Source organism: Megalops cyprinoides, chromosome 4, assembly GCF_013368585.1.
Source record: "Megalops cyprinoides isolate fMegCyp1 chromosome 4, fMegCyp1.pri, whole genome shotgun sequence".
In the NCBI taxonomy this organism is placed as follows: Eukaryota; Metazoa; Chordata; class Actinopteri; order Elopiformes; family Megalopidae; genus Megalops; species Megalops cyprinoides.
Window position 1 is genome coordinate 41,564,630 of NC_050586.1, and position 25,206 is coordinate 41,589,835.

Genomic DNA, 25,206 nt, shown 5'->3' on the forward strand with positions numbered 1-25,206 from the left:
TAAGTACTCAATCTATGTTCGATCTTCATGTTTGCAGGGACTAAATGGCTTATCCATTAGTCACTTTTAATAAGGCCTTCTGGAAAGTACATGTGGAGAATAACATTGTAATGCAGGGTTTGACATTAACATTTAGCTACAAGCCACTGTGGCTAGTTGATTTCCAAAGTTAACATTAGTCGCCAGCAGGGGTGTACTGGGAAAGAAATTCAATCAGTACTGGACTTATTTACATTTACATTTATTCATTTGGCAGACGCTTTTATCCAAAGCGACTTACATAGGTTACAGTTCTTTACAATGTTATCCATTTATACAGCTGGATATTTACTGAGGCAACTGTGGGTTAAGTACCTTGCCCAAGGGTACAGCAGCAGTGTCCCAGCGGGGATTGAACCGGCAACCTTTCGGTTACGAGTCCTGCTCCTTAACCACTATGCTACACTGCCGACCTACTCATCTGCCGGCCCCGGGGGGTGTGCTTGGGAATTAAAGCGTATTTGGATACGATTCTCAAGTTCTGTCTACAACTGAGACTACCTTATTGCATGGACTTTAAAAACGATTATATTCTTCTGAATACACGTCACATAGCAAGTTTTATATCATCGCGTTTAATGCTAGCTAGGTATAACTTGGACCAGCGGTTCTGAAGTTCCCTTCAACCTGGTAGGTAGCAGCCAGCTAGCTAGCTTGCTTGCTTGCCGTGATAACGGCACACAGCTAACATTGAAAACTTGTCTCTTTTTATTTAGTGTTAATAAAAAACCGGGGGTGACATTGCATTATTTTACTTAGGTTAGATGGGCGCGTTGTTGGTAAGCTTACGCAACTAAGCTCTGTTTGAACTAATCGTGACGTGACTTTGTCATGTCAAACGATTACATACGAACGTGTGTCATTGAAAACTGCTGTGCAACATGCCTTAGTGAAAGCATTCATGAAATTATGGTATCTTGTTATTGAAATAAACGTTAATTTCTCAGTCCTCCCAAATGAACCATCAGATGATAGGCACCCAGGGGGCCAGTAAAAACTTAATTGATTATTTGACGGTCCACCGGGATTTGTCCCGGTATGCCTGATGGCCAGTACACCATTGGTCGCCAGCCATCATTTTCACCACGCAATGTCTTTATGCCTCAAGTGTAACTGCAATTTATATTTTAACTAAAAAACAAACAAATATAAAAACATATATACATACAACATAAATATATTAACATATGCATATAACACTGATTTTGGGATAGAAAAGGCACACTGAGGGCTTCCAGTCAGACTTAGTTTCTCTGTATATCTGGCCCTTTCTTCGGGCAGAAGGGTGTTGAAATAGGCTGGCTTTGACAAATTTTGTTAAAGCTGTTTCAAGACACGGTGTCCTGCAATTTCCCATTCACTCCCGTTCAACTTCGCGGAATGTTTTCCCCCACGGGGGGCGTGGTTTTCCCTTCGATGTCTCTATAGTAATCCTTTTTATGCTTTCCCCCTCAAGAAACGGTTTCGAATTGCCACTTGTGCATTAGACTTGTCTCACCCCAGCAATCTCTGCAGGAGTGCAAGTGTCGAAATGAGACCAATACAATCCTCTAACACGCTCACAAAGCCAGTGGCTATTTTCACGCTGGAGGATAGGAGCTACTCCTACTCCTACTGATGTCTGAGCAACTTTCAGGTGCCCGACAAGCACTAAGTATGCAATGATATTAAACAGACGTACAAGAATTCCGTTTACCCGTGGTACGCCAGGGAATAATGTCAAAAATAGGAACAATGGGTCGGAAATAACCTTTTTTAAAATAACACCCAGTTGTCTCGAGACTTGTAGATGCTTGTCCTCAACTTCAGATCTTTTCCTTAAAATACAAATCAAGAGCACAAGGTGGTAATTGCCTATAACATACTACTAACAAGTATTAGTAGTCCTATATTTCGGCTATTTGCTGACATGAGTGGAAAAACACAAAACTGCGTATGCAGCGTGTCGGAAATGTTTATTTGACTAAATAACCTCAATGCATTAATATTCTCACGTGTTTCTCAAAACTTAACCAAGTTTAATGTAAGGTAGCCTTGCTAATGAGCTGTCAGGCAGGAAATAAAGCCAGAAACCTTACTTGGAGTAGCCGCCGGTTGGCGCTGTCCTGCATTGATTTCGATGTAATCCTAAAAGAGAAAAAGAAAGAATTCAGTCTGATAGTAAAATGGATGCATAAGTACAGCCTGTCATCTTTGTTACTCCCTGTTGCAAGAGAAAGTACACCTCATAAAAAGGCCTCTTGACTCAGTCATCTCTCCTAAGATACTACAGTTAGCGAGCTAAATGAAACAAGCATTTAGTGTATTGGCGCACGTCACAGGGCGGGCCAATGTTCTAAATAGTTCTCTTCCGCCTCTCTCTTGGGGAGGCAGGAAACCTTCCTATAGGCACAGTTGTAACTAGCCTGCTTACCCCGGTAGCAGCAAGTTACAAAGGCACAGCAACCAACACGCGGTATTCTTCTAATGAAACAGATTCGATAGGCTACAATAAAATCTACAGGAGGAAAAAGTGTATAACATTACCTGGCAGCTTTTTGTGCCTGGTGACAAGACTAAGGACTGTGACTGGGTACACGACAGTACAGGACTACTTTACCTCGTTCAGTTCATCCAGTTCCTTCAGTATGTGTGACTCCTTCTCTGACCATAGTGTGGTGATTTGACGACGTTCACTGTGTTTATTATAATTAATAAACAGACATACGTAGCAAATTGTGTAATTAATCCGTAGGACAGATGACAAACCATTTAAATTAAATTGTACTTCTCAACGTAAAAACAAAAAGGTGACCATTAAAAACTAATCAGTTGCTCTCTCTTCCTTATTTCAAATATTTACCAAATATTTACAACATCGAAGATCCTAAATATTGGTAATTGATAATGAAAGCAATTCATATATGCATAAATGTATTGCTAGACGGGTGAATGCTGAATTTGTCCAATGTGAAATACTGACATAAAAACAGCTCAAACAAGAGATGTTTTTTGTGGAAAAACAGTCTCGATGCTGAATATCAGTAAACGAAAAACCTTACATATTCTTATGAAAAATAACCAAGATCAATAAAGAAATAGCAGCACACCCATTTGACAAATAAATAACTACTACTAATAGACCTGCCGACTTCTTCATGTCAGCTAACAACTACTGCACTCATTAACATTTCACAGCAGCAAAGAGTCTTTTTATTTATTGTGCGTTGAAAAGCACACTTGGGTGCACTTTAGCAGTATTTGCAGAAAGAGTCGCCCATCGACTGTGAGACAAAAATAAAGAATCAAAAATAGCTTCTTCAACGCAATGTAGCCTAGTCCTGTAATCTTATTTTGCTCTTTTACACTTTTAAATTCCTTAGTAAAATGTCTCTTTACAGCAATAACATCTTAATGGTACTGCCAAAATTAGTATTCCTTTCGTAACGATACATAACATCTTAATTAGTACATGTTTTAAAATATTTACTGAATGTTAGAATATTCTTTACACGATTGTTTAAACACTAGATTATTAGATCATTGTCGTAGTATTAAAACAGAGTACACTATTATCATGGCTGGCGTCACCCTATGGTTGGAGAGGGAAATACACTGAATGAACTGAACGAGATTCACTGAACAAGATGTACTGGAAGCACTGAGAGTTCCTGGTCACTTTAAGCACAGCTCACTAGCTCTAATAGCCTAAGAGTAGGCACCAGAAAAGTATTTCCTGTCATGCAGGATGTCAACATTAGGTGGAACTCCACCCATGACATGTTTAAGACACTACAGAAAAACCACTTGGCTGTGAAATCACTTGTCATGGAAAACAAGAAAAAGCAGTGTTTCTTCATGACAAGACAGCTTAAATAAAGGCTACAGTTGATGGACTGGTGCCTTGTGGACAGTCATTGACCCCTCTGGGAGGAGAGCAGTATCCAATCACTTGAGTCACTCATCAGATGTTCCACACTCCACAGAAGACCATGGCAAGAGAACTTGGAGATGGATGCTGCTACCCTGAGGAACACACTAGCAAAGCATCTACACAAGAGAGAAATCATGCTGAGCATTTGTATTATACTGCATCCTTACTCCACTTTAAAGCCCTGTGCTTCTTAGCTGAGGAGGAGAGAGAGGGGATCTGGGCCACAGTACTAGTAGAGATGAAAGAAGTGGTCACCGAAGCACACAAGGGTGGATAAGGCCATACACAAATACAAAAATTACTTGTATTTCATATGATGAATCTGTTATTCCTGTTATGAATGAATCATCCAAGGAGATAGCGCATGGAAGCTACCTTTTTCTGCCCGAAAGCAATATGAAGCTCCAAATGATATTTGAATTAGACTACATGCAGTAAAGCTTGGAGAAAATGTTACACTGACCTCAGTTTTAAGGCTTTTCAATAAAGTCTTCTGTTACTGCTACCTACTGTACCAAACTAGCTAGCTAACAATATTATTGTGATGAGTGAGCATTCAGTAACTAGTGAGTCACAACTGTTTGCAGGCAAATTGCTTAACAGAGTGCCAAACATGTTGTGATGTTTCTATGTTAGGAACATCACCAACGGATTCCAACTTTGATTAATATATTGAATGGCAGATCTGTTGCAGCACTGCTCTCAACATAATTAAGCTAAATGCAATGAGACATAACCAACACAAAGCTTGGCTTATTTTTTTAGTTAACTTTAGTTAATTAAAACCAAACAAAACAATATAGCAATTTAATAACTAGTTGATACTGAGAAATTGTACCTTTTAACAAAACGTCACCTGCATTTTAATATAAAAGTTAATAACTGAAGTTCAAGAGGACAGGAAATTCTGATATCCACACTTTCCCCAAACTAATCCAAACTAGCAAATGTATTTAAACTCCCTAATAACGTCTTCCTGTTGCATTAGCTCTCTGCATATTCATAATCCTCCTTTTAACTCCTTTTACTTTTAACTTCACACTTAGCTACCTAGTTCAAGCTTGTGTCTTGCCTTAGCTACTGCTCTGCATGGATCCCCATTCAGCTCCAATGGATTCACAAACCAGCACCTTTGAAAGTGAGTTCTCTTGCAAGCTGTTTGGTTCCTCTTCCTCTTAAGACTGTAGCCCTCCACCTTTTGCCAGCTCTGCTCTGTAGTCTCTAGTGGTGCCTCTGCTGTTTCCTCAGCATTGACAGGATGGCCTATGCTCGGGATCTGTCCCATCCACGGTTCCCAAAACACTAGGGGAGAACGGGGTAAGTTGAGCATAGGGGTAAGATGAGCCATCCCTTGTTTCTAAGAAACAGGAAACAAAATTAATCATGTGACAGCATTTTAAGGAAGAGGGAACCATTCCTCACAATCTGTGGAGAAGGTCGGGATGTGGCAAATGTGGTAAGAAATCTATGTGTAAAAATATTTTTTTGCTCTCCTAGTGAATTCTATTCATGTCCAGAGTTAAGGTGATTTAGAGAAAATGTGAATAGAACAATATTCAGATGTATTACACCTCAGTTGGTACCCTTATAAACTATGATGTGAGGGCTATACAAAATTGTGAATGTAACCCTAGCTTGCTGTGGGAAGGATTTTTTTTCAAAATGGTGGTTGTGGGGTAAGATGAGCCACCAGGGCTGGGGTAAGTTGAGCCATGTCAATGACACATTCAGTTTTCACTTTTATTGTTATTATTACATAATAATAACATATAATTGTAAGTTATGTGATGCCTCCATCTCTTATATTACAGAATAGATTTCAAGATGCCACGCTGTTATAAGAGAAAGACAGAGAGGGCTTCAAATCCCACTGTGGATTTGGACAGAGCAGCTGAGGAAGTAGATTCAGGGAGGTCCATTCGATCAGTTGCAAAGGAGACAAATGTGGACAGAATGAATCTCAAAAGGTTTATTGAGAGAAAAAAGGAAGGAGAGGTAAAGACAGGATATTCCAGGTTGTCAGTGATGCACATGGTATTCAGTGAAAGTATGGAGTCAGACCTTGCCAGCCATATTAAGAAACTGTCTTTCCAGTTTCATGGGTTCATGTAGACAGTTTGCATATGAATATGCAAAATTGAATGGTGTGAGAATGCCCGAGAGCTGGTCCAGTCAGGAAAGAGCGGGTCAGTTTTTAAAGAAATATGATTTTCAATATTGAACTTCCTGTATGAAATTTTGCATTGTATTAATTAAGTCCACATCTGTTGACAGGAGTGGACTGGTTGGCATCTTTTATGAGACGTCACCATTTATCATGCCAATCACCACAAGCCACATCATTAGGGAGGGCCACCGCCTTTAACAAACACACTGTTGGGGAGTTTTTTGATAACCTCTCCTCATGGATAGGTATATCACCATAAATAATTTTACAGTTTTGTAGTTTTATAGTTTTACATTCTTATTCCTCAAAACCATTCACCATCTTTATTGTACTTAGTTTAATATTTAACATTTCCCACCCAATATGATGTACAATCTTGACAGGCATCACCAACGTGCAGACTCCCAAGCAAATAGTAACAGAGAGGGGAAAGAAGCAAATTGGTTCAGTGACATCTGGAGAAAGAGGGGAGCTTGTCACCCTTATTTGTGCAGTGAATGTTGTGGGGAATGTGATTCCACCTATGTTCATCTTTCCTCGTGTGCGCTACCATGATCATTTCTTCAGAGGTGCTCCTGTTGGTTCAATAGGCTGTTCTTCAAAGTCTGGTTGGACAAATCAAAATGCATTTGTCCAATTCCTCCAGCACACCATCAGTCAGACTCATTCATGCTCAGTCATGCTCACCAAGTAACCATCTCTTGCTGATCCTCGACAATCCTGATTCTCATGTCACACTGCAGGCTGTCAGTTTGGCAAAGGAGAATGGCATTGTGATGCTGACACTCCCTCCTCATACCTCACATCGACTCCAGCCATTGGACAAATCTGTGTTCGGCCCACTCAAGACATACTACAACCATGCAGGTGATGGCTGAATGCGATCAAACCCTGGAAAGACCATCTCAATTTATGACATTCCAGGACTGGTCAACACAGCATTCATGCATGCAATGACCCGCAAAAATATCTTATCAGGGTTTGAGTCAACTGGAATCTTCCCTTTCAATAGGAACATCTTTACTGATGATGATTTCGAGCCATTTGAAGTGACAGACAGGCCTACCCCTGAGCAGCCAGCCACATCTGCAAGGCCTAACCCTGAAGAACCAGCCACATCTGCACCTGCACTTCCTTTCTCAGTCACACAGATCCAGCCACTCCCTGAAAGTACTTCTGATGAGTCCTCTGCATATTCCAGCAGATACATGTCTCCTGAGACCATCATTCGCCCGCCCAAAGCACCGGAGAGAAAAACAAAGCAAACAAGAAAGAGGGTTAGAACAAGGATTGTAACAGACACCCCAGAAAAGGAACAACTAGAAAGAGTAGTGACACAAAAACAGGTGAAGAAAGCAAAAGTGTGTAAAAAGATTCCCCAAGACAGCAGCTCAGATGAAAGCCCAGGAAGTGTTGTGTTGAATGACAGTTCTAATGACAGCCCAGATGACAGCCCAGACCTTACCTCTGATGAAGACGATCTTACATTAAATGTTGATGATTTTGTGATCATCAAATTTGCGGGGAAAAAACAAATCTATCACTACATTGGTCAGCTGGTAAAAACTGATGAAACTGAACTTGAAGCAAGATTCCTTAAAAGAAGCCACACAACTTATGGATCCGATCAGAGGCCAACATTTACTTTCAAAGAGAGAGATGAGGCTGTTATACTGAGGGAGGATGTTGTGAAGAAACTGCCACAACCTTTCTCTGTGGGAGGTACAGCAAGGAGAGAGAAGCAACTGGTGTTCCCTTGCAACTTGAAGGAGTGGAACATTGAATAACAAAAATGAAGACCGTCATTAACAATTAAAATTCCTTTGTTCTACAGGCTGAACAGGCTACAAATGGGCTATGTTATAAGTCTAAATGTCTTGTTTGATCCTAAAATGTCTTTGCTGTATTTGGCTAGTTCTCAGTTGAATTTTGCTGTTTCTTACGGTTTTCCTTGACTTTTTGAATAAAATAAAAATGTTTTACCTGAAATCTTTGTTTTGGCTCAACTTACCCCACACATAGGCTCATCTTACCCCACACATGGGGTAAGTTGTGCCACAAGACCAACTTTTTTGCAGAGAGTATATCTCTTCACCCATAGAAGTTGTCAAAGAGTTGTTGGTTACAGAATAAGTAGAACCTTAAACTTTTGTTTGGTGTAAAGATCCTCCTGGACTGTTGCCTACATACTGTCTGCCCTACGGTCAGTGTTTATTTTGTTTCAGGAATGGACCACAAGGCTTCCCTGTTTTCCATTTACAGGTGCTCCCACACCTTCCCTGGACAGTCCGGGGCCTCTCTGCTGGATGCTTGGCAGTGCAACCTCCTCGTGTTCCTGCTGTCCCCTCCCCCCACTTTCCTGTGTCACTACATTGTGGTGTTCCTCCTGCCGCTGATCCTCCTCACTCTCTCTTTTTCCTCTGCTCCCCTGTGATGGAATGCCGTCACTACGGTTGAGTATGCGCTCTGATTGCCATACCAACGAGCCAGGCTTGGCCAAGTCGCATGTTTGGTACCCCGTAGACCTGGGTTCGAGGCCGGGTGGGGTGACTGCTCTCGCACTTCACTGCACCCTCAGTCCTGGATTGTCTGTCCTCATGGATGCTCCTTGCACTTAACCTATAATCTCTCAGCCTTCCTGCCCTGCATACCTGCCATGGCATTGGCCTTTCTCCAGTGATCTGGTGGTGACTTCCACATACCAATGGCCTAACCTTTTACTCCCCTCTTCCACACGCCTTTTCTCTCTCTGCCCTGCTCACAGGTTCTTCCCTCCTACCCCTGCCTCACCTTTCTGGCCACTGGTCAAGCTTTATCCACCCTCCTCTACAACCCATCCCCCTTTTAAATTTCTGTTAAATAACTAAATATTCTTTAGCATGAACATGATTTTTTTAGCCTTCCTCATGTCTGCTTCCTTTGATTGTTCTGTTTGTTTTAGAAAGTTTCACTTTCATACTTATCAAAAATTGTTTATGGCAAAAGCAGCTGCATATCTCCTGAGTGGATCCAAGGGGTTTACTGGGGTTGTAGAGATTTTAATCTTTATACACAAAGGTGAGTATAAATAGTGGCAAACAGTGAATGTATGGTGTCTGTTCTGATTTATGCACTGTTTGTGGCTTGTTTGAACACTCTTCACATCTTTGTGCCACCTCACATCCCATTCCAATCACATTCCCTTCCTCAATCCCCCATCTCCTTGGCTTCTGCTCCAAAACATTAGCCTGTGACTCAAAATTTTCAACCTCTACACAGAAAATATCTGTATGGTTGCCCCCTGTCTATCTTACAACTGGGAGCAAAAACGTCTGTAATTTTTCCAATTTCAATTTGCACTCCTGTAGGAACTTCCGATTATGGCAGCTTGCTGAGTGGACGTGTGTTAACCTGCTCCACTACTCTGACAGCTAAAACCTTTCTAAAACTCGTATTTTGGACTGCTGTGTATCCAGTTTTATTAGAAGAACCAAAGGTAATGCCTTTGTCACAAAGAAAAGCAAGCCAAGGTCGTAATAAAACACTTCAAGCTAAACTGTTGAACTTGGCATCGCCAAGCGCCAACTCCAAGACTACTGCTAATGCCAAAGCTATGGATACCGACAAAACAACTAATGCTAGCATAGCACCTGAGGATACAACATCGGATAGGGACAACCCTACGACTACCGAGCAGTCACGTGCCATATCAGAAACCATACTGGCAGCTATCAACAACATGAAATCTGAGTTTTCCACCAGATTTGACTGTATATGGGCCGCTATTGAGAATGTTAGGAAAGACATTACTGACTGTGCAGAGTGGATCACACAGGCAGAGATGAGGATCTCAACAACTGAAGACAACGTCACCATGCTCCAAGCTAAAGTAAAATCCCTGGAAGGTAAAAATAAAGATTTGGAGGAAAAAACACTGGACCTAGAGTCAAGATTCAATTCAATTTTCAATTCAATTTTATTTGTATAGCACTTTTTACAACACAAGTTGTCACAAAGCAGCTTTACATTGTTCCCAGGCCTGAGACCCCCTGAGAGCAAGGCTAAGGCAACAGTGGCAAGGAAAAACTCCCTAATTAACAGGAAGAAACCTTGAGCAGAACCCAGCTCTGAGGGGGAGCCCATCCGCTTCTGGCCAGCACTAGGCAGATAGAATTAGAGAGAAACTTAAAGTTGTACAATGTACTTTAAGACATTTGAGTTCACCACTGGCTTCCTGTCGCTGCCAGGATCAGATTCAAGACACTGACCCTCGCCTTCTCTGCAGTCAACAGGACAGCCCCTGCCTACCTCCAAGAACTCATCCAGCCCTACACACCAGCCCGACCCCTACGCTCAGCAGCAACTGGACGCCTTGCTCCCTGCATGGTCAAGGCAGGAGGTGCTCGTTCTGCCAGACATCGGCGTTTCGCCTACATCGCTCCCCAGTGGTGGAACGAACTCCCGGTCTCGCTACGGACAGCTCCTTCACCCCAGTCCTTCAGACGGGGCCTGAAGACGCACCTCTTCAGACTCTACCTGGACTGACCCAGCACACAATTGCTGCCCCCCCCCCCCCCCCCCCCGCCCATCAGTGCTGTCGTAAATTGCTGTGCTCTTTAAATTGTGCTTTTAAATTTTGTCTCTTGTTGCCGCCTTTACCCTGACGCTCATTGTGCCGTTTGAAGTTGTTGAAGTTTGCCGTTCGAAAGTATATCGTACTAGTTGCCCTTTAGGCTGTAATTGTAAAAATCTGATAGTACTGCGTCTTCAAACAGACCTTGCTCTCAGCTGAGAACTGTCTCATTGTGGAACTGTACACATCCTGTCCCCGTACTGTCGCTGTACCTACTGTATGCACTTTTGTAAGTCGCTTTGGATAAAAGCGTCTGCTAAATAAATAAATGTAAATGTAAATGTAAATGATAGACAACAGTAATTAACAATAGAGTAATTATAAAATCTATCCTACAATGTCCGGTTCTTGGCACGCAGTTGGCTTGATGGGCAGGGCAGCGAGGTAGCAGGAGTGGAAATCGGGATGTGACGCTTGGGCTACAGCTCCAGGCAGGAGCCCAGAGCAGGGATAGGAAACAAATAGAAAACAGTGATTAGTGGATGTTAAGTGCAGGAATGGAAACATAAAGGCATAAAGACAGAGGGGGGAAGAGGGATGCATGTGTGTAATAAGGAAAAATCCCGGCAGATAAGCACTATGGCAGCATACCTAGGGGACGAGAGGCAAGGGGCCAGCAAAATCATGAGGGTGACCCTAAGGCAGTCAACACCAGACCACAGCCAGATCAGCTGAACACAGAGTACCCAGGCCATGATGTAGTGACAGCAATGACCACTTAGTCCACCAGAGGCTCTACAATCAATGTCAGCACCATGCCGTGTCCCTCAACTAAAGGATTTGAAATAAAGATACATTTTTAGCCTAGACTTAAAGGCGGAGAGAGAGTCTGCTCCCCGGAGTAGATTGTTCCACAAAAGAGGGGCTCACTACAAAAAGGCTCTACCGCCTGTAGTACTTTTACCCACTCTTGAAACAATGGGAAGTCCCCTGCTTTGGGAACGTATGGTTTGTTTTGGAGAATATGGGTGAAGAAGGTCCTTAAAGTAGGGAGGGGCAAGCCCATTTAAAGCTTTAAATGTAAGGAGAAGTATTTTGAAATCAATGTGGTATTTGATAGGCAGCCAATGGAGAGAGGCTAATACTGGGGTAATGTGCTCAAAGCACTTTGTTCTGGTTAGAATACGAGCAGCTACATTTTGAACCAAATGAAGGGGCTTTAGGGAGGCATATGCACATCCTGACAAGAGGGCATTACAGTAGTCCAGTCTGGACATGACAAAAGCGTGGATTAGCTTTTCAGCGTCGTGTATTGATAGAATTTTCATGATTTTGGCAATATTCCTCAAATGAAAGAAAGTGGTCCTGGAGGTGTTTTTTATATTTGTTTCAAAAGAGAGCTCAGGATCAATCGTGACACCAAGGTCTTTGATGGTTCCACTTGAGGCCAGTGAGACACCATCAACATTTAGTGTAATATTGGCGAGTTTGCTCCTGATAAGACTTTGGGCCGATAACCAATATTTCTGTTTTGTCCGAATTTAGAAGGAGGAAATTATGGGCCGTCCATGTCTTTGTCTTTGAGGCAGGCTTCCATGATTGATATTTCCAAGGAGCCATCAGGTTTGGCCGACATGTATAACTGGGTATCATCTGCGTAGCAGTGGAAATTAATGCCATGTTTACAGATGATATTGCCAAGAGGCAAAATGTATAAAGAAAAGAGCAAAGGTCCAAGCACAGATCCTTGTGGTATTCCATGTCTTACTCTGGAGCGGTTGGAAGACTCATTGTTACGACAAAGTGATGTCGCTCTAATAGAATAAGATGATCAATGGTATCGAAGGTTGCATTTAGGTCTAGGAGCACAAGTAGGGAGATACAGCCATTGTCAGAGGAGAGAAGTAGGTCATTAATTACTTTTAGGAGAGTGGTTTCTGTGCTGTGATGTGGTGTAAACCCAGACTTCCAGAATATTATTGGACTGTAAAAAGGAGCAGAGTTGCTTTGTTACAACTTTTTCTAAGGTTTTTGAAAGGAATGGCAGATTTGAGATGGGCCTGTAGTTCGACAGGTCATTCGGGTCTAGAGCGGGCTTCTTCAAAATGGGCTTGATGACTGCGAGCTTGAAAGACTGAGGTATATGTCTGAACGTAAGGGAGGCATTGATAAGACTTAATAACAGAGTGCCAATTTCAGGTAGCAGCTGTTTTAAGAATCTTGTTGGAATGGGGTCTAGTAGGCAGGTAGCATTTTTAGATGAATTAATTAGGGAGAAGTCGCTAAATTTAATGGGTGTGAAAGAGTCTAGGCATGTGGCTGGCCTATTAGACATCTCTACGTTATCTGAGTTTGAACAGGCCAGGCTGGAGGCAGAATTAGAGGAGAGTTTTTGAATTGTGTCGTGTATCTTTATGATTTTGCTGTCAAAAAAATTCATGTAGTCATCACTACTATGAATTGCCGGAATGCAGGGGTTGGCTGATGCAGGGCTCTTAACTAGTCTGGTGATGGAGCTGAACAAATACCTGGGATTGTCCTTGTTTTTCTCTATTAGGGTAGAAAAATATGCAGATCTGGCAGCGGTGAGCGCATGCTTGTAGCTTAGAAGACTTTCTTTCCAGGCCAGGAAAAAGACCTGTAATTTGGTGGAACGCCATTTCTTTTCAAGTTTCCGCACAGTTTGTTTGATAGCACAGGTCTGGTCACCAAGGTGCTAGCTTTTTGTCTTGGACTTTCCTCTTTTTAAGGGGTGCAGCGGCATCTAGGGTATTACGTAGTGTGAACTCAATATTTTCGGCGAGTTTGATTTATTTTAGTCGAATTAGGGTTCAAGCATATGTATAAATATTCTTTGTTGTGCAGACTGTATGGTGCAGGGAGCTCATCAATAAAGGCTTTGGTAGTAGCAGAGGAGATGGTGCGCCTGAGAGAAAATATGAACTCTGAGTTCATGTAACAAGCTGAAGGAATGTTGAAAGTCACCAGGTAATGGTCCGACAGTACGGGATTGTGTGGCATAGTTACTACATTGTTAATTTCAAGTTCTCAGGGCAAAGGCCCCAATAGATTTCTTTAAACAGTATGGGACCGAAGATGGGGGGGGACAGGGCTCTTCTAACAGGTTTCTCAGTCAGTGTGTTACTGAGGGGAGAGAACCTATTTGAAACGTGAACCAGGGGTTGGTGGTGCACCGTAGCCTTGTGTTTTCGTCTGTTTTCTGTAACTATACATATTACACACAATGCAGGGGAGACAGCGAGAGGGAGCAGAGTTGAGAATAGACGAGACAGAAGAATTGGTAGAAGTATTGGTAGAAGCCATTATCTCAGAGATTACTTATGTCTATATTTTCCTTCTTTAGATAAGTGTTGTAGTTTGAGTTGTAATTTTCTGTTTAGTTGTAACTTTTCTTTTTGGAAACCACAGACACTCTGAGTTTGGGTCCTGGCTGGGTCCTAGCCAATCGGCATCTGCGTCTGGTGTTTGGGAAGCGAACAACAGGAAGCAGGTAGGAAGCAGGTAGCTCCAAAATCAAAGCGCTCCAACTTAAGGCTTGTCAATCTATATGAGGGAGCAGAGGGTGAAGACGTGTGTGCCTTCGTAGAGAGCTGGATACCAGAGGCGCTGGAGCTGGCACCATTAAGCACAAAACTCACTGTAGAGAGGGCACATAGAACTGGTCCAAGAACAGAGATCAACGCTTCACCTGGAATGCTCATAATGAAGTTTCTGAGCTATAAAGGTAAAGAAACGGTGGTGAGAGCAGCCAATACAAAAAGACAGGTCCCTGACAAGAATCAGCCGGTGAGGTTTTACCAGGACATGGCAGCAGGCGTATACAAGAAGCGAAGAGTTTGACGAGGTGAGGCGTTAGCTCCGATCATTGGGGCACCGGTACGGCATGATTCCTCCTGCTCAACTCCTTGTGACATAAGTTTGAAATGCACTTATGTTTAGAGATGTTTGTTAGGCTACATCACTTCAGTTGCTTACATACTCTGGACTGATTTCAAAGACTATTGAGGATGTATCAATCTTGACATAAAAACTGGATATATTAAGAAAATGGGAATTCTCTACAGAACAGATAGGCATTATTTAACTCCTACTTTACGTATTTCTGTCCTCTTTTGTTTTGTTTTTAAGTAATGAACGTAATGTCGCAAAACTCAAGACAACTTTAGGGCGCAATTGTTACTCGGTTAATGTGCTAGTGGGCACTACAAGGAACAATGGGGTTTAGACTCATATATGTATACATATATATATATGTATGTATTTTGTTCACTTTTTTCCAAAAATAATGTTACCATCTGAAAATAAGGCACGTTACAGTCCCCATTCAAGCTATGGTGTTCAAGAAAGAGATTTCTGTTTTCATACCGTAGCACGGGAGGTTAAGGTTAGAGTTATATAGTTATTTGAATAGCACAGCTGCGCTGATCCTCACTTTTGTGTGGAACAGTTATTAGCCATCTGGAAGCCTTAAGATTTAAAGGGGGAGGAAATGGTAAGGGACCTGAATGGGTTACAGTTTTTGTGTTTATATAATGGCTGTGGGTTGTAACATTTATGTTAGACTAACATAAATGTTACAACCCAATTATAATTACATCATGGAACTGTAGAGGGCTACAAAAAATCAAGAAGGTTAAAAAAGTTATGATTAGGATCAAATCAATGCAGTCTAGTGTAGTATTTCTTCAAGAAACACATCTGATTAATGAGTTTAAGATTAGGGGGAGGTGGAAAGGCAATGTTTTCTTAGCTCCCTTTACCTCCCAAGCAAGAGGTGTCATTACTTTGGTTCATGAATCTATTCTATTACAGGTGAATAAGGTCATTAAAGATAAGGTGGGAGGATATATTATCATTCAGGGAAATCTGCTTAAGGAGCAATTAGTTTTGGTGAATATTTATGCCCAAAACATTGATGATGATTGATGAACTTTTTCCGAAACCTGTTTCTTACTCTATCCACTCTTCCTGGCATTTGTGTGATAGCAGGTGACTTTAATTGTACTTTGGATCTGGTGAGGGACAAGAGTTCAGGAGTTGACCAGTCTCATCCACGAAGTAGGGGGATAATACACCACTTCATGAAAGAAATGAACCTGATAGATATCTGAAGGAATGCTAATCCTAATGACTTAAAGTTTTCATGCTACTCCAGTACATTACTCTCATATTGATTTCTTTCTGATGTCAGCAAATTTAAAGTATAGAATTAAAGAGTGCTCTTATGACGCTCCAAATTCCTTAGTGTATCAAGACTTCAAATTAGTGAGAGACTCCCCCAGGTGGCGTTTCAAGCAAAAATGGTTGGCTGATAGTATAAACGTAGGAAAAACACCAGGGCCGATGGTCTACCCATTGAAATATATAAAAAGTTTAAAAACAGACTGCAGACACCACTTTTAGAAATGTTTAAAGAATTCTTTCATAATGGAATTCTGCCGCTCTCCTTAAGAGGAGCCTTGATTACTTTGTTCACAAAAGCTGGTAAACCAAATAACAAATGCGAGAATCTGAGGCCAATTAGTCTTCTAAATGCAAATGTAAAAGTGCTGTGTAAGATTTTAGCTAGAAGGTTTGAAGGAGTAATACCAAAGATAATTGGAAAAGATCAGAATGGTTTTATTCGTGGCAGACAAGGCTTCCATAATGTCAGAAGGCTTCTGAAAATACTTCATAACCAAAAGGGGGCGCCAGATACTGCTTTACTGTCACTGGACGCTGAAAAAGCCTTTGACAAGAGTTGAAGACCCTACCTATTTGAAATTCTTGCACGGTTTGGACTAAAAACTATCAAGGTAAAACAAGGATGTAGACAAGGGGATCCTCTGTCCCCATTGTTATCATGGAAATTGAACCACTAGCAATTGCAGTAAGAACGCATAATAACATTTCAGGAATAACCATAGGACAGCAGGAACACCATCTGGCTTTATATGCGGATGATGTCATTATCTTTCTCAAAGATATGGGAAAATCTATCCCTGCCCTGTTGGATCACATCATTTGGAAAGATCTCAGGCTATAAGATAAACAAATCTAAAACCTCAATTATGCTATTAAACCATGTAGACAGGAAAAACCCACCTGAAGAAGCTGTTCAATTCAAAGTTGTTGATTGTTTCACATACTTGGGCATTCAAATTGTACCATGTCTTGAGAATATTGTAGAAACTAACTACAGAGCAGTGGTGCATGAAATCTCAAATTCAGTAGATAGATGGACATCTATACCAATGTCGTTAATAGTGAAAATAAATATTCTCAAAATGAACATACTTCCTAAGATGTTGTATTTTTATTATTTACCATTGCCACCACTGAGAGTTTATTCTCTCATCTAAAGAGACTTTTCATCAGATTTTTATGGAACAATAGACGCCCCAGGTTGCGACTGTCACTGTTGTACTTACCCTTTGATAGAGGGGGGCTTACATGCCCCAGTCCGCTCTGGTATTATTGGGTAGCACAGTTGAGAATGCTGATGTTCTCTTTTACAGAGGAGGATGCCCCCTTATGGAGGGAGATGGAAGGCCACCTATTGAGTCTACCTCTTCCCGTTTACCTGTTCTCGGCTAATGTTAAAAAGCTTAAAAAGAACACAAAAAATCCCATGGTTAGAAACACGACTGGCGTGTGGCACCAAGTCAAAAAACATCTGGTGGAAACTGCCTCTCTCTCACTCTTTAGTCCAATATGGGGAAATGATTTTTCCCCCCCAGGAAGATCTGCTGGGGGATTTAAAACTTGGGATGCAAAGGGACTATAAAATATAGGACAATTATAATCCTGACAGTGAACATCTGATGTCATTTGAAGAAACAGCTGATAAATAAAGCTGCAAGATGGAAAACATGCTCAAAGATGGCGGCGCACATGAGTGCCACGGCTTTTGGCTCTCTTGTATGGTGTGTTTTTTGCGGAGTGTATGTGCCTCTTATGGTGTGCATGGCCGAGCTTTGCAGTGCAAAGCCTGTCTATAGCCGACAGGAGTTAATAAATTGTGGACTGCTGTCCAGAGGAGTTGTTACGGAGGACTTTCAATGAGCTAACAACATCCCTGTGGACATAGCGAGACCACCGGACTCTACGTGGATTGTTGTCGGGTCCTTCAAGTGGCGCAAACGGCGAAGGGAGAGGAAGCAAAAGCAGGGCTGCAGAGCAGGCCTACTAGCTAGGCTAAGGAAACAACCACACAAGCCACCGCTACCGAGCATATTCCTCTCCAATGCCAGATCCCTTGTCAACAAAATGGACGAGATGGAACTCCAGCTAGCAAAGAACAACTGTGTGAGGGACTGCTGTGTGTTAGTAATAACTGAGACCTGGCTTCACTCGGCTATCCCTGACGCCACGGTACAGCTAGCTGGCCGCACCATCCACCGACAGGACCGCAGCAAAGACTCCGGTAAGAACAAGGGAGGAGGACTCTGTGTATATGTGCACAATGACTGGTGCTCAAACAGTAGAATTATACACAGTCATTGTTCTCCCGACATAGAGGCCCTGTCGGTCATGTGCAGGCCTTATTATTTACCAAGAGAACTGACAGTTGTGATTGTTACGGCTGTGTATATCCCCCCCGGATGCCAACGTTAGCACAGCGCTAGCCCACTTGCACTCCACCATAAACAAACAGCTGCAGGCTCATCCTGAAGGGGGTCACATCATAGCTGGTGATTTTAATCAGGCATGCTTGAGGACTGTATTACCTGAATTCACCCAACATGTGAAATGTGCCACCAGGGCTCAAAATACATTAGACCATGTTTATTCAAATATTAAGCATGCATATAAAGCAGTGCCCTTACCACACCTGGGACTGTCTGACCATCTCTCACTGCTACTCATCCCAGCATATACTCCCCTCAGGAGGAGACCAAGGTCTAACATAATGACTGTGAAAACCTGGCCGGGGGGGGGGGGGGGGGGGGGGGGGCTCTTGCACAGCTACAGGACTGTTTCACGCACACTGAATGGGACATATTTGCACAACAGGACCTGGAGGAATACACACAAACTGTTCTGTTTTACATCACTGCCTGTGTGGATACTGTCACCATGAACAAGCATGTCAGGATTTTTCCCAATCAAAAACCCTGGATGAATAATACACTCCAGGCTCTCATCAGGACCCGCAACACGGCATTCAGTTCCGGGGACAGGAACTGGTACTCCAACGCCAGAGCCAACCTGAAGAGGGGCATAAGGGAGGCTAAACGGGACTATAAGAGGAGAATAGAGGAACACTTCATGAAGAATGACCCACAGCGAGTATGGCAGGGGGTAAAGCATATTACCAACTCAAAGAGCAGCAACTCCACACCCACCAACTCTGATGCCTTGTTAGCAGAGGAGCTAAACTGTTTCTTTGCTCGCTTTGAGGCCAAAAGAACGACTTCGGCCACACTATCTCCACCTGCCACCAACACTAACCCACTCACACTGCAAGAGTGTGACATGAGGCAGGTACTTAGATCTGTGAACACGAAGAAGGCTGCGGGCCCAAACAAAGTACCTGGAAAAGTACTTAAAGCATGTGCTGACCAGCTTTCAGCAGCCTTTACCAACATCTTCAACCTGTCCCTCACACAAGCCGTCATCCCATCCTGCCTGAAGGCATCCATCATTATCCCAGTCCCAAAAAAGCCCTCCCCTGACAGTTTGAATGACTATAGACCTGTTGTACTCACCCCCATAATTATGAAGTGTTTTGAGAGACTTGTACTAAAGTACATCAAACCTGTGTCCCATCGACCCTGGACCCACACCAATTTGCATATAGAGAAAACAGATCCACGGAGGATGCCATCGCCACAACCCTGAGCCACCTGGAACAAAGTGGAAACTATGTGAGGATGCTTTTCATTGATTACAGTTCGGTGTTTAATACCATCATCCCGGACATCCTCATCAGAAAGCTGCCTGACCTTGGCCTCTCCTCTCACATCTGCTGCTGGATCATGGACTTTCTCACCAACAGGCCCCAAACAGTCAAGCTCGGCCCCCAGCTGTCCTCCACCCTTACGCTCAGCACTGGCTCCCCACACGGCTGTGTGCTAAGCCCACTGCTATACTCACTTTATACTCATGACTGCACCCCCACCCACCCCACCAACACCATTATAAAGTTCGCTGACGACACTACGCTGGTTGGATGCATCGCGGGGGGAGATGAGTCAGCCTACAGAGCAGAGGTCGACAGACTGGTCATGTGGTGCAGAGAGAACAACCTGACACTCAACACTAAAAAAACCAAAGAACTTCATAGACTTCAGGAAGTGCAGTGCTGACCCCCTCCCTCTGTCCATCAATGGAGACCAGGTGGAGAGAGTTCACACATTCAAATTCCTGGGAAGCCTTATCTCTGACAGACTCACCTGGACCGACAACACCACGGTTGCTGTAAAGAAAGCCCAGCAACGCCTGCACTTCCTGAGGCTCCTCAAAAAAAAAAAAAAACAGTCTCTGTGGAAAAACTGTTGGTGGTCTTTTACCGCTCCACCATCGAGAACATCTTGATGTACTGTGTTACTGTGTGGTACACTGGATCCTCCGCAGCAGATAAAAAAGCGGTACAAAGAGTGATAAACACAGCGCAAAAATCATTGGCTGTGCTCTTCCCTCCCTGGAAGAAGCTGCAAACTCCAGACTCCTCTCTAAAGCCATAAAAATTTCTAAAGGCACTTCCCACTCAGGACACTAGCTTTTTGACCTGTTACCCTCAGGCAGACGCTACAGGTGTCTTAAAACAAGGACCAGAAGAATGAAAAACAGCTTCTTTGCTTAAGCAATAAACGCTTTAAATCACACAAAACTGTCCTGATCACAAAGACACATAGATATTTATTTATCTACACACATATTTAAATTTTATTTATTTATTTAATTTTTTTTATTTATTATTTATGTATTCTTATCATTCATTCACATCATTCACATTATTATTTACTTATTTTCTACTGAGCTTTTATTGGGTGAATGAGTTGTAAGTGAAGTATTTAATGAGTGAATGTGTTTTACTGTGTGTTTTATGGAGCCACCTTACGAGAGCAGCACAGCAATTTTGTTGTATTTTTAATACAATGACAATAAAGGCATTCTGTATTCTATTCTGTAAGTAGCAATTCTGGGGTCCAAGCACAAATAAGCTAATTGCCTGGGGGTCTTTAATTTTATACAGTAAAAATCTGTGATGAAGATTTTCACAGGCCAGTGTTAAGAAGAATTTGATGAAAGATAAAACTGTTGGCTCATTGTTAATAAAACCGTTCGAAAATAGTTATGAAGGCCTTGGGGAATGCATTATAGTCATGCCAATTGGCCACACAGTTCAAGAAAAGTTGACATTTAAGAGTCTTACAGATAATTCAAGATGGTCACCAAATTATGTGACCTATGGCATTCTCCCTCATTGGGATGATTGTTGACAGAGGGAGAAACTTACCTATTAAGTCTCAGGAGTTCCCAATGTTTTGTTTTGGTAGGAGGACAAACTGAATTTGTAACATAAAATTTAATGTAGCAGCCAAACCATGTCATCAGTGTACAAAATTTTCATATAGAAGAATCATCCTTTGGGCTTATAGAAGAATGCGAAGTATTGACACTTTTTAAGCAACTGAATTTATACCCATTTGAACACAATTTTTCAACATTTTGAGACCGTTGAAAATTGATTAGCACGTAGCTCTGGTGTTATTTGATGTAGAAACTACTCCTTCGCAATTTAGATAGAGCATACCCCAAAGGCAATACACTGGAAATTTTGCATCAGTTGAAGTTATGGTTCATGAAAAGAAGATTTTTATGTATATTTTTCATACTTTAAAAATTGGGTTAAAAATGGGCGTGTTGAAGTGCTTGTAGTGCTTGTCCATGTTTTTTGACGAAAACAATATAAATAGTTTATATAAAATGACCACATGCAAAGGCCTATTTCGTATTACATTTTGAATTATATACTCGACAAATAAAAGGTACTTACTCATATTTGATTATCTTTCTCCTTTTATTTAGAACCATTTTCAATTTACGCCTCGTTTCCATATAGCTCTGTGAACGTATGCGAGTCAACCGGAACTCCTTTCATTCCTATGGGAACCTCCATGATCTCCGATGTGTTGGCGAAACTCCTCCTTCCGTTTTTTAAGGTCCAGAATTTGTCTTCGAGTGCGTTGAAAAAATTAACTTTTGCGGCGGATTTCAAAGGGACCGTATACACTGCGTGCCAGGAAGTTAAACAAATTAGCCTATTTCCTTCAATTCAGTTGCTTGACTAGTGATCGAAGTTAAATAAATGTGAGAGTTCATTAAACACATTTTAAAGAAAGAATTTGCGTAATCAGGCAACCTTTTGCATCGACATAAACTGTGCTTTAACCAATAATCTTAAGAAATACAGATCATCTTTATCACTTTGATATGAAAACTTTATCTCCCTCCCATTCTACCGCTGCGATTCCCCTCCATTATATTACCGCTCATTTGACATATAGAGGTTGCTTCACCGTTGCATTTATTCCATGATGACACCGACACGAGTGAGAGTTACGTTTTGATCCATCTCCTTTTCCTTCCACTGAACACTAGAGGGAATATTGCATATATTATACTGAATTACGGACACCAAACAAAACTGTGTGGAAACAAGGCCTAACCCTTTTGTACGGTCACGCCGGTGTGATTTACCGTTTAGTGTGTAGGCTATGCTAAAACCGGTGCGATTAAAACACTAGACTGGAAAAATTATAGCTAATTTTAGCATAAAATGAAACGATAGACGTTTTTCTATTGTCACACGATATATATCGTCATATCGCACAGCCCTAATTGGCTTATAGCGGCCATGTCTTTTGATATAGCAACTTTGGCTTCATAAAGTAGACAGAGGTCAGTGTGAGGGTTTTACATACCAAGTTTTGTGTTGATCAGGCTAGGGGTTCAGAAGCACACGAGTATTAAATGTCAAAAAACTCATTATGTGACCATTGCAATTTGATTGACACATAGCTCTGATGTTGTTTGACGTAGCAACTACTCCTTCACAATTAGAGCATAGATAGAGCATACCCCAAAGGCCCTACAAGTGAAATTTTGCATCAATTTAAGTTTCTGAGTTCATGAGAAGAAGATTTTTAAGTATTTTTGACATATTAAAAATTGGGTTAAAATGGGCGTGTTCAAGCGCTTGTGGAGTCTGTGTTTTTTGACAGATTGCTTTCAAATGTGGAATATCCTGTCAGTGAGGCCTTGTCATTGTGCACAAGAAATTTCAGAATGATTGATGCAATGGTGAATGATATTGGGCAATTTGCATATTAATTAATAAATGAGGCAACTGGGCTTGTGGTGGCCATGTTTTTGATGTAGCAGCTTCTTTTTTGCAATTTAAGTCATAATTTGGTTCAAGATGACATGTTTCAAGTTTCGTGCAAACGGCCCAACCATTCAGGAGAATATGTCATTTTTGCTGAAATCATAATTATGCAAGTTAGTTCAAAATCCAATATGGCGGACTTGAAAGGTTCAGAAGGAAAAGTTGTTCCTTGTGATGAGGGGAACCTGTATACCAAGTTTCGTAACTTTTCGTCAAAAATGGGTCAAGGGGGCTGAGCTTTTGAAAATGGCGATTTCAATCCAAGATGGCTGACAGGTCATGTGACCTATGGTCGCCAATTGTTCAGGAGATGACCCTCTACCATCCTACTAATTTTGGTGCCTTTTCGATGTACGGTTTTGGTTTTATGGGCAAAATTGTAGGGCTGCCTCTGACCAAAGATTTTCCTAGTCGACTAGTAGTCATTAGTTCAAGCCATTGGTCGACTAGTTGTTGCACTTTATTACAGTTATAAGTAACATTGTTAACACTGTGCTACGTTACAGAGAAATACAAAACCTTAATAATGAGCCTTTGAAATGTTACAAGCGCACGCACAAAGCAAGCCGTCTTAATGTCAATGCTAACGGCAAAAGCGGTAATGATTCTGAATGTATCGGAACAACCAGCAAGGAGGCTGAACATTTTGTTAATTTATTTTAACACAGTATAACATAATACAAATTATGAACTTGTAACACCAACACAATGACTTATTAAACAAATGACAAATAAAAAACAGAACATGAAGTTAAACATGCAGTAAGCAAGGCAATTTAGCTTCCCCAGTCACCACGAACACTTGGATAAGCCTAATAGCACATATGACAATATATTTATTTAGCTGCATATAGCCTTAACTGCAATTCGTTAATGTTCACTAGGCCATTTATTATTTAGCATAATGAAATAACCCTTTCGCGCGTACAGTCATACCGGTGTGATCTAATTTTAGCTTTGAAGAAATAGCGATTTAACATTAAAAATATCGTTCTCTTTCATGTACAACATGGGCTGGAATGACAATAAAAACATCCTTATCGTTAATGGCAACCGCAAATCCACATTTCGGTGCCTGGATTCCAGCTTCTTCTACGAATTGCAGCGATCTGTTTGCTTCTCTTTAGCTTTCAGTAGTCTGTAAAAAGATAGCTCCGATTTCTTGTTGAATGTATTTGTACAGCATATATATACAGCATATATATCGCACAGCAGCTCTTTCCCATTTTAGACGTGTTTTTGTGTTTTTGCGGCATTCAAGCTGAATGCTAACACTGCCACTTAGTAAGTCTTTCTGCCACTCAGTGGGTGTAACCAGCAGTGACTCCGCCTACTGTGACGTCACGTGCATAACCTCTTATTATGTTATGGTTTACAACAATTAGCTTTGATGATGTTAGCTAGCTTGAAACTACATAATGACAGATCTAGCTGTATTTCTGATCACTGCCTTTACTATAATTCCTGGCAAAATCCATCTTTCTCTGCAGTAAACATTAACAGATTGTTAAATTCCATGATGAATGTTGGCATGCAATTTCACGATGGGCTGTTGCATATGCTGTGCTTGTGGACTGGACTGGTATTAGAGCAGGAGAGTAGACTAACACTATGTCTTTGTGAAAAGCTACCCCTTACTCCAGCAAAACTGACCTGCTCCGCTTGCACTCCACACTGATTACATGTTGTGCCATACAAAGCTGCAAAGCTCTCGATGATACAGACATCATCGACACGAGTTGCTCAAAAAATGCGACATGCTATGCACTTTCTCAGCTGCCTGACATTAATCTGCATCAAAAACCAGTTCATGAGACATAATGCTCACATAGAAAATGGTTCCACAAACAGGTAAGGGCATTACTCACCCTGCTGACCAGTAATCCAATCATTCCTGTCACATAGGAGCAGCTACAACTGCCCGGCCCAAAGGCATGCCTGACCACCTCATTAAACAGTTGCCTTCATCTCCTATAATCATTCCAACCTGAAAAGTCTTCACAAAATTTACAAAAGCATCTCTGTGAAATGTGTACATTTCTCACTTTCACAAGTTCTACCTTTGAGAGGCCCTCTCAGCACCATTCTATAGCCGGACTGACGTGCTTGCCTTCCTGATCAGATTTGCTGACACTACA

General features: G+C 41.7%; 1 protein-coding gene across 1 annotated transcript in view; it reads right to left on the bottom strand.

The window, feature by feature from the left end:
• Nucleotides 1–25,206, bottom strand: part of LOC118776403 (semaphorin-4D-like) — a 67,523-nt gene that overhangs the window by 32,661 nt on the left and 9,656 nt on the right. The window contains exon 2 of the mRNA XM_036526741.1: nt 2,118–2,166. The gene's annotated coding sequence lies outside the window, so the exon portion shown is untranslated. The remainder of the gene's footprint in view (nt 1–2,117; nt 2,167–25,206) is intronic.